Here is a 15495-nt window from a genome sequence, read left to right on the forward strand (position 1 = left end):
CCTAATTTTCAATCATATGTGACCCAGTTTTAAATAAGTCCAAGATTTCATCAAGGAAAACATTCTGATTAAGTTTTATAAATATTTGACCATGTATCATGCCTCTAGTATGTTCCAAAAATTATTCTAAGATTTGACCTAGTGACCTTGTTTTTGACCCAATGTGATCCATTTTTTAAGTGGTCCATATTTCTTCAAGGGGTATATCATGAAAAATTTTGAACATAAATTGACCAATCATTACCATGATATGGTTTTGGACAAGATATTTTAAAGATTTGACCTAGTGACCTCATTTGTTATCATATGTGACCCAGTTTTATTTACGACCAAGATTTTATCAAGGAAAACATTCTGATAAAGTTTCATGAATATTTGACATGATCTATAATAACTCTAGTATGTTCTAAAGATTTTTCTAAGATTTGACCTAGTGACCCAGTTTTTGACCCCATGTGACCCAGTTTTAAAATACAGTACACTCCACGCGGAACTACCACTTTCCGTTTTCCTCGGCGGATTTTGGTCATCGCGGACACGACATCCAATTGATCATAATCCTCTTTCCTCGGCGTTTTTACTCGTTCGCCCACCGAGGCTGATCAGTGGACCGTATAATTACAATCGCCCCGTTACTCGGAGGTAAACCGATAAGAATCTCCCACTGTATCTAATTTTGTTTAATTTATTTGATTATTTTTGCTTCACCCGTAATTATTTATAAATATAATTTATTTCGCGTACCTAATTTTCGGACACCCAAAGGACATCAATCGTAACTTTTACACTTACCAAGTTTCACAGACGAAGATTATCTATCTGTCTACCTAACCGTATACACCACTGTGACAAGTTAATTAGTAAATACCCATCCTAAACGATGTATTGCATGTAGCAAGAGGAAGTGTGAAATATTTATTGGAGGATTAAATAAACAACAAGGGCAATCAAGGGATTAAGAAAACAAAGAAATGACATTTTTGTAAAACGATCTGCCAATAAACTTTAAAACTTGTACCACACTTATAGACTGTAAGAAGCAATTATGTACAGTTATACTTATTGGATCATCAATAAAAGTCAACACATTCAATGATAAAGGTAACTTATTAATGTGATGAATTAAAGTTGGAAATGCAATACTTAAGTTACATTCGAAAACACCACTCAGACACATTAATTCTGCATAACAATATACATGCTCTCCATGAGATCCTCGTGGGTAAAACTGTGAGTTATGTGAAGTCACACAGTGTGACTGTTTGATCTGAAGCCGATAGAATGTGTTATTCATTTCAATGCATGTATAAAATGGTGTTGAATGGGATTTTAATTAACTTGATGAAGGATTTACAATTATATGCGTAATTAATAAGTTTAGAATCATTGATAACTACGGATAAATTAATAAGTGGTAAAATGCAAATTAAGAAATAATGACCGAAATATATTCACACTTACAAAGTTCTCAATACCTTCATAACTCCAATCTAATTAAGTTCTCAACACCTTAATATAGTAAGAGAAAGATGACAATAACAAACACAAATGCACGCTATGGTATATCTTTTAATCACATAATGTGAAAAACAACAGTTGTTAGACGATGCTGATGAAAATTGATATGGAAATTTTCGATAATTGTTTTAAAAAGAAACTTGCTGCACTTTGAAAAATTAATTATTTAATACTGTTTTAACAGAAGCAATAATGTACTGTAGTAGCTATGCACAAAACGCGGAGTTCCGCGATTAGGTCAATAAATCGATACGATCACCGGCGCTACAGGCAATAAACCCTCCATAGAAAACGATTAACTCGGTGCAACTTGGCGAAATTTAGCGAGGAAAAAGGTTGCATACTCGGCGGGAATCCGCGATAAATTAAAAACGCCTCCGAGTCACCGGAAAGGGGTAGTTCCGCGTGGAGTGCACTGTGGGTCGAATGCACAGAATGGACAGCCCTGACAACCAGCCAACCTAGTACATTTGTTCAATACATTTTCTGTATGTTCCAGAATGGACAGCCCTGGTAACCAACGAAGTATTTCTTTTCCAATACATAAACTTAATGTTCCAGAATGGACAGTCCTGGTAACCAGCCAACTTAGTATTTCTTTTCCAATACATAAACTTAATGTTCCAGAATGGACAGCCCTGGTAACCAGCCAAATTAGTATTTATTTTTCCAATACCTTAACTTGATGCTCCAGAATGGACAGCCCTGGTAACCAGCCAAATTAGTATTTATTTTCCAATACATTAACTTGATACTCCAGAAGAGACATCCCTGGTAACCAGCCAAATTAGTATTTATTTTCCAATACATTAACTTGATGCTCCAAAAGAGATATCCCTGGTAACCAGCCAAATTAGTATTTATTTTCCAATACATTAACTTGATGCTCCATAAGAGACATCCCTGGTAACCAGCCAAATTAGTATTTATTTTCCAATACATTAACTTGATGCTCCAGAAGAGACATCCTTGCTAACCAGCCAAATTAGTATTTATTTTCCAATTCATTAACTTAATGTTCCAATATAATTTGGATTAATTTTTTTAAAACACCTATTGTAAATTAGGTAGGTCTGTTTTAGCTTCTTGAATAAGTTCATTCATATGCTTGGACACATCAAATATTGTTAATACCAAAACATGTACTCGTTGGCTCAAAAATATTTTCTTTATAAATGGGATTGATAATGATCTTACTATTTCCAGCAACATATGTATTCTCTGGACAAGGAATTCTTGCCCGCTGTCCGTCCCTTCTATAAGACCCAGATGGACAAAAGTGCATACTTTCGCAAAAACCTGAAAAAAAAATGTAGTTATGGAATATTCAGTACCAATCATTACGACTTATGATCATAACAAAAGAAGAATATCGTTGAAAGCGAAGGATATTCCCCATACGCCCATTTCCTATGAAAAGGCAGAATTTATAATACTATGTGCTCGTAGAAGGTAAATGGTTGTAGCATTATCATGCTCAAGCTGAAAAAAATCATAACCCAGAAAGATATGGGCAGGTTTGAAAAAAAATTAGTCAATTTCAAGAAATGAAATAAAAAAGAGGGCCATGATGGCCCTGAATCTCTCACCTGTGATATCAGTCAGAAATAACTAGTGGTAAAATGTTTTGCATATTTTAAAGTAAAATGACTTACAACTAAAAAACTGCAACTGAACATAGATGTAAATGTAACAAGCAAATTCGTTGAATTGATATCCCCCGCCTGATTGGGCTAAGTCAAGGAATGGAAATCAATTATTGATGAAATATATATATATTTATGAAATTGAGTTTGATTGCAACTGTTTGAAATAAAAAAAAATATGTATATATATATAACATTTAGAATTGACCAAGAAACCTACTTTATGACTCCATGCTACCCAGTTCCAAACTTATCAAAGATTTCATCAAGGCAAACATTCTGATCAAGTTTCATGAAGATTGGTCCAGATATATGCAAAAAATATAGCCTCTAGAGTGTCCACAAGGTTTCTTTAAGATTTGACTCAGTGACCTCATTTTTGACCCCACATGACCTACTAGTTTCAAACTATTCCAAGATTTCATCGAGGCATTCTGATTAACTTTCATGGGAAATAGAGCAGATGTATTGCCTCTAGAGTGTTCCAAAGATTTCTGTAAGATATGACCTAGTGACCTTTTTTTTACCCATTAAACCACTTTTAAAACGCACTCGAAATTCAACCTAAGAGAACATTCTGACTATGTTTGAACTTAATCAGACCAATCACCACCATAAAATAGTTTCGGACAAGATTTTTGAAAGATTTTACCTAGTGACCTAATTTCTAATGACATGTGACCCAGTTTTAAAACATGTCCAAGAGTGCATCAAGGAAAACAGTCTGATCAAGTTTCATGAATATAAGACAATACATATTGCCTCTAATGTGTTTCAAAGATTTTTCTTAAATTTGACCTAGTGACCTAATTTTTGACCCCATATTCCCCACTTTTACAAGCGGTCCATATTTCATCAAGGGGTACATCATGACCAAGTTTGAACATAATCCGACCAATCATTTCCATTCCGGACAAAAAAATCCAAGATTTGACCTTGTGGCCTAATCTTCAATCATATGTGACCCAGTTTTAAATTAGTCCAAGATTTCATCAAGGAAAACATTCTGTTTAAGTTTTATAAATATTTGACCATGTATCATGCCTGTAGAATGTTCCAAAGATTATCCTAAGATTTGACCTACTGACCTAGTTTTTGACCCACTTTTTTAAGTAGTCCATATTTCATCAAGGTTTACATCATGACCAATTTTGAACATAACTTGACCAATCATTACCATGATATGGTTCTGGACAAGATTTTTCTAAGATTTGACTTAGTGACCTCATTTGTTATCATATGTGACCCAGTTTTATGTACCACCAAGAGTTCATCGAGGAAAACATTCTGATTAAGTTTCTTGAATATTTGACCATGTATAATGCCTCTAGTATGTACCAAAGATTTTTCTAAGATTTGACCTACTGACCTAGTTTTTGACCCTATGTGACCCACTTATTAATGTGGTCCATATTTCTTCAAGGGGTACATCATGACCAATTTTGAACATAAATTGACCAATCATTACCATGATATGGTTCTGGACAAGATTTTTCTAAGATTTGACCTAGTGACCTCATTTGTTACCATATGTGACCCAGTTTTATTTACAACCAAGAGTTCATCAAGGAAAACATTCTGATAAAGTTTCATGAATATTTGACCACGTATAATGCCTCTAGTATGTTCCAAAGATTTTTGTAAGATTTGACCTAGTGACCTAGTTTTTGACCCCATGTGACCCACTTTTAAAATAGGTAGAGATATGATCCAGGGGAATATTCTGACCAAGTTTGAACATTTTCTGATTAATGCCTACCAAGATATGGTACCAGACGGACGGATGGATGAACGGACGGACAAGGCCAAAACAATATCCCCCTCCCGAAATCTTCGATTCGGCAGGGGATAATAATATAGAACACATGCACTTTCAATAAATGTTTTTTATTCAAAATAAAAATAATGTCCAACCTAAAAACTTTCATTTATTTTTTCATCGGTGTTTTGGGATACTTATTTGCGCTTGAATTTTTTTATTGTCAGTGCTACATTTGGTTAAAATATGGTGTATTGGTTTTTGTTTTCATATTAACACTACAATGTGACACTCATGATCAAGGAAAATGCATTAAAAATGAAAATGAAGTAGTCATAATGTTCGTAACATATCATGTCCATCAGTGTTACGAACGTTAAACCAATGCATACGCTCAAGTTGAAATTATCTCGGTAAGTGATTCGATATATTGGCTTTTTTTGGCAAAAATATGATGTTTCTATGTTATGGTAATGTAGTTATATGGAGTATAGGTAATAATTAGAGTTCCCACTTATGTAAAATATTACGTTAATCACGCAAAAAAAAATGAAAATCACGCATACATTTTCACCGGGTACGAGATCTCGCGCGTCCAGTGTTCGACACTAACGGGGTCCAGGGATCCCGAGGACACCAATTTTTCGGGAGGGACACCTGAAATTCGAAGTCCGGTATTCCATCGGGACACTTAAATTTTGACTAATAAAAGCTAAATATCAATAAATAAATAGCATTTCATTTATTTATTACCTAAATTTGGGTCCCTCTAAATTTCTTTAAAGTGCATGTAAAAATGATATTATTATTAATACGTGGCACACACTAAAGCGAATGTATGGCTGACTTTTTTACTTAATAGTTACTTCATGAATCTATAAATAAACAGGTCATTTCACAGTGCGCATGCGGGTTTTGTTGTTTACATTATCAACAAGATCAGATGTGAGACTTTTATTATCGGTACAATAATTATGTTGAATAAGTATGCTTATGTGTCAGAACCGCCCCAAAAAATGCCAACACTACTGACTTTGATGCCTTAATGATGCGACCTTCGAGTTGTTACAGTAACATTTACGGCACAAATACCGGAATCATACTATTCAACATTCTTTGTTTTATTCTTTGATCAAAACAATATAGAAATAATTAAATTGCGATCAATGTATAAAATTTTACAACATTGGCGCGAAAAATAATTAGTTGTAGTTCACGTTTTTTCTATGCTTCCAGTGTTGTTATCATTAGAAAGACAACATTGATGGAATTTTATATGTGTATAATAATAATTTTTAAAAATACAGGAACTAGTTATTTTTTATAAAATTTGGTCAGTTTTGTTTGACATTTGATGAACATTTTTACCGTGGGTTCAGAAAACTGATATTGCCTCCTTCAGCACTTTGGACTTTTGGTCGCTTCAGACGATTTATCTTAATAGAAAGGTATATTTCCCAACGTCCATTTGCCAAATAAGCATTTGGAAGAGTTGAAAACATATAAATCCCGATTTAATCTGAAGAAAACATGACGTAACATTTCGTGTCAAATATGTTACGTCTCGAATCGCTTGGTTTTTTGACAACAACAGACATGTATAATTCACTTTAGTGACCTGTTTTTAATTTTACCGAGGTCAGGTGTTCATTTGATGAAAACAATAGTTCCCATAAATACGTACAAAAGCGTGTATTGATCGACCGAAATATTTCGCCTAAAGTTGTGTCTCAAATGTTACGTCACAAATTATTCAGATTTTGTTCATGTACACAGCCCTTTGTGTATTTTGACAAACTTTAACTGTGTGGCATATAGCTAATACCCCGACAGAAAAGTAGCACCGAACGCGCGCATTGATACTGTGTAGTATATCCAAGATGGCGGAACAAGCAAAGCATGGGTAAGTGTTGTCGTGGAAGTTACGTCCTAACAGATTCGAGGTGGGCTTATTTCATTCAGTTTCATGACATTAATTGATGCAGCTTGTATATTTTATGGAAGGGTATTTAAGTAAAAAATCAATTCATGTACATGCATTATTCTTGTATGTAAATTACATTAATATTATGGTAAATTTATATTCTATCATGACTGCTAACATGTGTATTCATACTAGTGACATGTGTATTCATACTAACTGCATAGTCTCAAATGGTAAATCGACATTCTATTATTATTACCAAGATGTTTATGCATGCTATTGCGTGCAAATAATAACCGTCTTATTCGTGCATGTAATTGAGCGAGTTCATTGTGTTGCTTCATTACTTCTGCATGCAGCATAATCAAACTTTCCTTCAACATGTAGATTCTAATGTTAAAATTGCACTTTTACCTTATATCAATTAGAAATACACAAATTCAATGTTCTGATTTTTGCAATATAAGCACTCATAACGCACAAAGCATTGTGCATTGTGTTATTCGAGATATGGAAGGGAACCAGTAATAAAAAAACAAAATTCTAGCGCAAATTGCTATAAACGGGAGGTCACTCTGTCAAGCATCTTCATAACTTCGGGATTTTCCGTGACGAGACGGTGCATGGATAAACATTACCCGATTCCTACAGCCCCAGATAATACGATGAACAACGACGATAACAAAACAACACATATTATATACACGTCGTATGAGGTAAATATCAATAAACATACATTGTACATTGAAAAATTATATTAAACAAGCCGCAACATTCCTACGTCTTAATCAGGAGTATATATTTGTCCAAATAGAAGTTTATATTTGTCGACCGCAAGCATGCAATTCGGATACGTCAATCCGGATACATTGGACTTGAAACTTGTGAGAAAGTTTTAATGTTTTACTTGCAACTTGTGCGAAAGTTTTAATGTTTTACAAATTGGGTTGTACACGTTAAATGACTCATCGCAAACTGGAACAATGACTATTTATCTCACAGTTTCTATATAAATTTAAAAATCTGAAGAAGCAAAATCGTTCTACAGTGTTCAAGGGAAATCGACATTGTCTGGTCAGTGCAAATCTTATAATCAATTTCAGTTTTGCACTAACCGATCGGTATAAAGTTCTGTTTAGACGTAAATTGTACTTTTATGGAGATATACCTAGTGTAGGACAATGATTTGAACCCACATCTAACTTGCAAGACTGGCCCCCCTTACCTAATCTGAGCCTACTCTGCCCCTAAACCAGCTCTTTTTACGATTTTTGATATTTTATGTGGCTGGTGTAGGGTCAGAGGAATTTCTATAGTGAAAATGTGGGACTTTGCTCCCCCTCGCAGGAGAGGAACTTAAATCAATATATCTCTGTAACCATGCATTGGATTAATATTTCAATGTTACAAATATATTATCAATATATTTATTAACCTATCTGAACTTTAACTTTTGTTTTTTAAACCATTAGGTCTTAGTTAGAGGCAATCCAATTCAGAGTTATCTGACAAATCAAATGCCTCATGTATAAATGTACTTATGCCATACATATTTGCTGTAACCTTTACCACAACATATCTGAGGTGTACAAAACATTTTTTTCTGTTCAGATAGGTTCAATAATATCTAGATAACAGATGCATAGTGTTAAAATGTTTATTAAATGATGTTTTACAAAGATATAGTGGTTTAAAGTTTCTCTCCTGCGAGGGGGAGGAGAGTCCCACATTTTCACTATAGAAATTCCTCTGACCCTACACCAGCAACATGAAATATCAAAAATCGTAAAAAGGGCTGGTTTAGGGGCAGAGAAGTCTTTGAAATTATGTAAATTCATGCTGTTACTAACTGAGCCACTGTTTACTCTGAGGTCCCCAGCTAGCTCAGTTAGCGGTAGAAAGCAGGATTTCTAGTGTCACAGGTTCAATCATCACCAGGTATATATGCATTACTGGAAAAATAATTAAATATCTAACCAAGAAATCACAAATGGAGGGGGCAAAATTTAGCTCAACTATTATTGGTAAATACCGCCAAGACACACAAGCTAGGACACAAAGACACTAACAGTAGTGGGTAATCTATTTCAAAGCTTTAAAATATGTACTGAAAGACATCAATTATAATGTTTTAGTCCGTCAAAATCTAAATAACGTGTTTTAATAGTGTTAAATAGTCCATGCATATTATGAGTGCCATGAGAGGTACTGTTTCATAAGAAACACTAACAGTTAATTGGTTGACGACAAACCTAAATAACCACTAGGATTTAGGGCCAGGGTAGGGTTAATAAGGGTTAATAAGATCAATTTCTACTTGATCCGGCAAGGTTAATAACGTAGAAATAGACATTCTAAACCAGTAAAGACAAAGGGGAACATTTGGTTGAGACTTTGAGCCCTTTCTACATTTTTGTAATTATTACAAACAAAAACGATTTTAACCGGTAAAAATGATTTTATGTGATTTTTTTTTTTTAGTTCTTAACTGCTTAATACCAAGTACAGTGCTTTAAAGTAGCTTTCCCTTAAAGTTGAGGTGTCTTTGCATGTCCTTGTGTGTCTTAGCGGTCCTGAGGTGGCTATTTCACAAAGATTATTTGCAATGGTTCTTTTGTAACCCTTTAATAAGTTGAGCGATGTAGGACCACTATGTCTCTTGTCTAAATTAAATATGGGAAGAGCCTAACTTGAGCTAAAATGAGTTGGAATATTGAAAATCAGTAAAACATTAAGCATTTTACTGTTTTAATCTTTTGAAGTTTGATCATACGATTGACTTGAGCATGAACAAATTTTCATATTTACAGGCCTTATCTGTTTATCCAGATTTTTTCTTATTATCTATCGTAAAATATGTTGTTGTTTTTTAAATTTATGATAGACAATAAGAATTATTTATATTTTTCTTATTTGTCCTATAATTACATGAAAACACAAGTAGTAAGTTTCTTACAGTCAATCATGGTTTTTGCTTTACTGTAATTATGTATAATTTGTTTTCGTATTGTCTATCATAAAATAAATTTATTAAAATTTATGATAGACAGTAAGAAAAATATTTCATGATAGATAATAATGAAAATAATTCCTGATAGACAGTAAGAAAAAAATTCATGATAGACAATAAGAAATATTTAATTTAAACATATGTATTAAAATTTATGATAGACAGAAAAATATTTCATGATAGACAATAATAAAAATAATTCATGATAGACAATAAGAAATATTTTTCATGATAGACAATAAGAAATATTAAAAAAAAAATTCTTATTGTCTATCATAAAATATGATAATATTTATGATAGACAGTTAGAAAGATATTTCATGATAGGCAATAATAAAAACAATTCTTGATAGACAGTAAGAAATATTTTTCATGATAGACAATAAGAAATATATATTTCATGATAGACAATAAGAATATTTTTTCTTATTTATCATTTACATAAAAAAATATTGTCTATCATAAAACATGGTTTTCTTAATTGTCTTTCCTAAACATATATATTTTATTTATTTTCTAATATAAAATGAATCTTTCATACTGGGATTAATCTTATCAATAAAAAAAATAGAAATGAACATTACTGTTCATTTAACTTTAACCATTGTTTATCTGCCATCATATGGCTTCAAGATAAGTTTAATGAATTTTATTATAATAATAAGGTAATAAGTGATACTGGTTATGAAAGTTTATCTTAAAAGCAGGGGAGAGTTCAGGAATAGACGTTAGAGAGGGCATACCTAAGGGGCGTACTCCGCTCCCCAAGAAAGGGCATACCTAAGGGGCGTACTCCGCTCCCCAAGAAAGGGCATACCTAAGGGGCGTACTCCGCTCCCCAAGAGAGGACATACCTAAGGGGCGTACCCCTCCCCCCAAGGGTCCGCTAGACGTAAGCAATTTGTGAAGACATCAGAAAGACATACAAGTGAACATAACACATCGGTGGCCTTCAAGTAGTGGTGATATTGACTTCATGGCATATCTTGCACATGTTCAAGGATTGCGTTCTGCTACAAGACTGGAGAAAATAACTTTTTTCTCAGTTTTATGGCATGTATGCTTTTCTTGTTTTCAACAAATATCACACGGATGATGGATACATTTTCACCAGTATTGGAAATTGTTGGAAGACGTGGAAACTGTTGTTTATATACGGATGAAGAAACATCAAGAGGACATAATTAAAGGAGGTTGCGCTGTTTGAATTTGTTGTTTTTATGAGTTCACATCGCCTGCACATGATGGCATTTGAAAGGTGTAGTTTATTAATTTCCACTCCTTTGAGATAGAATGCAAACTTTGAAGACTTTAGTGATGGGGCATGTGCCGGGTGTGCCATCCCCCCTCCCACGGAAGCGTTTGTGTTAACTGTTGGTCATTGCAATTGCTCATTGATCTGTGATAGACTGCAGACTGTGAGCTAAATTATTGATTGGCAATTGAAGCCAATTCTATTTCTTTCTCACTTACACTTGTTTGATCAATGTACTTTTCTTTATATTATCAAAGAACATATTTGATGCAAAAAATAAAATATATCAATTGATTTTGTTAATATGTACCTTCAAATGTCCATAAAAGAAATGGTATATGATAGGGTTATTTTTGTATGACATACATAAATATCAATTAAAATATTTCTTTGATAGACACTAACAACTTCGTATTAAAAGGTACATATTATTGAGATGCGGACAACAGTTTCATAAACGTGATACTTTTAAGCCTAAAATCTGTTAGCTCAATAGCCTATTTCGTCAAGCTAAATAATCTGTGATAGACAACAGTTTCAACGTATTTATAAACGTTGCATTAAAATAGTTCATGATAGACTCCTAAAAAAGTATGGAATATACTATAATATAGTAATATTGCCTTTCCTTTTATAACATAAAAGTAAAAAAAAAATATCACGACAAAGATGAACGACATTAATAATTCTGATGGCCTCAAGCAGGTCCGATCATAATTTAGGATAGACAACTGGGCCGACCAGAGGGAACACGCTCCTCGCGGTAGGAATTTGCCGTGGTATTTTTTTCAGGTAACACCGGTGCGCACCTTGCGAATCACGGAAACAACCGAAGATAATGGTCCCCAGCTTTATATGAATTTAGCTTCGTCACGGATTTATACAAATGCTTGTTGTCTACTGCTTGCTGGCTGTGTTATAGTACTGGATGTTTTCGCTTAGCATAACCTTAACTTATTAATTTGAATTATAAATAAACTATTCGTTCAGATTCACGCAAGCAGTTATTAGGCAGTAGTCAGCAGACATTTGTCAGTCTGTAGATAAAATCTAAAATTAACAAATTTCTAATATATGGCAGCAATTTGGAATTAAGAAGTAGTAAAATCTCTAAATGTGCGTAACATTTGTATGAATGCACATGTAAGCAGTAATGATAGAACAAAGATTTACCATAATATCAATGTAATTTACATACAAGAATAATACATTTATATGAATATCATATATGGCAGCTATTTGTAACTAAGATGTAGTAACATCTCTAAATGTGCGTAACAATAGTATGAACGCGCATGTTAGCAGTAATGATAGAATATAAATTTACCATAATATTAATGTAATTTACATACAAGAATAATTCATTTATATGAATTGATTTTTTACTTAAATACCCTTCCATATATTTCGCCTGTACGGGTGCACAAACTAATGATTTGTCTCAATTGTCTTGAGGTTTAAAACATTCGATTTCACGCGTGTTCAGTTCAAATGTGTTGTAAAGATCGATCCAAAGCTGGTATTTTGGTGTCTTATGTTACGTCTACGATGTCTTATGTTACGTCTACGAAGTCATTGTGTTTACATCGGTACACACTGTATTTTAAGCAGTCATTATTCGCAATTTTGCATATAAACTGAGTAAATTTTAACCAGATAATTGGGAATTTCTTAAAAAATGCCTGTTGTCACACAGCTCTTATTACACAAATATGTAACGGCGACACCATTCATTACCGATTTTGACATTTGGGTAAAAGAGTCCCAAGTTACGTCCAAATAATTTTGAAAAGCATTTTAAGTCTCTAGTGCTAGTAAGAAAGAATGTATAAACACATTATGTACCTGTGTTACGCAATAATCAAGAGACATAATATACGAGAAATAAGCCTCAAATAGCTCATATTACTGCCACAAAAGTATATAACTTTACTCTTTGATGTGCACCTTTGTGTCCAGTTACATCTGGATGTAAAGTCCTAAAACCGATTGTATGCTTCAAAACTCGGCATGGTTTGCTTTGTTTTTCTGCATAAAAAACAACTATTTATGTGACAAAGCATTACAAATTATAATAAAGCAAATGTTTACAACAAGAAAGGGTTCCATTTATAATGGAATGTCATCGTTACATCACCAATTTTTTAAATAAATTGAAGGCTCATTACTTTTTTGTGTGAAGTGCTTTATTTAAATCTTCTAAGGTATTTTAGAAGTGACAAAAACAAATGCAGTAGTATGTAAAAGAACTTACTAAACTATTGATAATTTTTTTTTTATGTGGACACCAAGCAATTTGTGATGTAACAAAACAAGCTGGACAGTGAATTCTTCCTCATATGGCATCTGAAAATATCCCTGACAAGATTAGTTCCTAAGCATGATAGACCTGCAGGTTTGTCAATTTAAAATTTAAATAACAAAAATACAAAACTAACAATTTGTTATGTTACTTTTCAATATTTTTTTTTTAAATATTAATTTATTTCATACTCCCAAAAATTGCATTTTACCCCCAATTATTGTACCCAGGGGGTATTAGTTTACCCTTGAAAAAAATAGTAAGTGGGAACTCTGAATAATTGTTCTGTTTGACCTTAGATATCATCATGACATGCAACAACTGATAAAATATTTTAAGAAATGGGCGAATATTTAATATAGTACATTTTTTTGCGTCCCTCCGAGACAAACGGGGTTGCAAGTAAGTGTTTCGTTTTTCAACAATTAATTACACGATATTATGGGGTGTATGTGAAAAGTGCATGTTTTATTGTTCATTCCAAATGCACAGTTTTCTGTGTTATCATAATTTTAATTTATGATTACGTACATTTCGGGAGACATGAATTTGGCAACTTGTCCATTGTTAGGAACAATTCACAATTCACATTTTATGTATTGCAGTATGAAATACACAATTCTTTTAGGGTGAATAACCTAATTATAGAAACTATAAACATTCGATGGCCTAGTTGTCTTTTATTTGCAGTAAGTAAGTTAAGTATATGTACATGAAATATGAGACACATTTTTCGTTCGAAAGATGGACAACATGTCTGGATTCCTCGGTCACAAAAAAAGTTGTCAAATGAGCAAAACTAACATAATTTTGCAAAATGTTATATTATTTGGTGTAAAAGATTCTATATTATTAAATTATTATTATTTCTTGACTAAAAAGGTTAATTAATGATGGATGATTTTATTTACTCGGTATGTCTTTTAACTTTAATAAATTTTATAACGTAAGTAACGGTGTACCATATTTTGGTGAAACCTGACAATTCATAATTTTATGTACTATGTTAACATGTTTGTCCTGCTTACATTGTCAGCCAAGCAATGAAGTTCAAAACTAAAACAAAAGACATTTTTGTTTACAGTAGATTATTTAGATATAGCTATAAAATGGACACCATGTTACTTATGTTATTTGCAGTATAATAAATTGGTCAACTTAGAACCTTGTTTTTGTCACCATGCCACAACAGACTTATGATTTCCAAACTTTTAATTTTAGTTTGGTCACTTATTAAAGTTTAACAATACAAACTGATTAAATTAGGTTAATTTGAAAGACTTTAATTTTACAAGTCGATAGTCACAAGTCCTGAATACCACCAGTGAATTTAAACACTATGTGAAGAAAAACTCTTCTAATAAGACATTCATTGGGTAGTTCGCCCAATGGACTTGTAGAAGAGCATAAATAAGCTAGGAGCATATATCAGATATTGTCAAAGATATAGCTTTACTTACAGACCAGTTTATAAAATGCAGAAAAATGCTGATGATATTTTCCAAATTTAACAACAAAATGTGAAGAAAAAAATGTATAATTTAATTGATAATAAAGACTCTAAAATCAAAACAGGCCTGTATATATTTTGTGTAAAGTGACACTCTTATTCAAAATCAATACATACACATGTATAACAAACATAAATTTTGTGTGACAAATCTTAAACAACTTACTAAATAATGCATTTAAGGAACACTATTAATTACTGATAACAAGATTGCAGACAATGTTAATGTCCGTCGGACAGTCGGACATGTCTGCGGTATATTTCCATTTTGACCGACGAAACTTTTGTTTTGGTCGGTCACAATGTCCGGTGAAAAATTACAGTCAGCACCGTTAAATTTTCGGAAAATTTACTTTCAGTTTCTAAATAAATGTTCAGAGATATTTTTAACTATTATATCATGATTATTCAGCATGTTAATCCGTGTATCACTATTTGTAAACCCCGTTTTGCACATGTTTCCGTAAAAGCCGAAAATACACGTAAGGTTCCGATTTCAGCTCGCACTTTGATACTTTTTAATAGACGGAATTAATTTTACGGAAATGTTCGGAAATTACAAAAATTCCGT

The sequence above is a fragment of the Mya arenaria genome, chromosome 1 (assembly GCF_026914265.1).
Source record: "Mya arenaria isolate MELC-2E11 chromosome 1, ASM2691426v1".
NCBI classification, from domain to species: Eukaryota; Metazoa; Mollusca; class Bivalvia; order Myida; family Myidae; genus Mya; species Mya arenaria.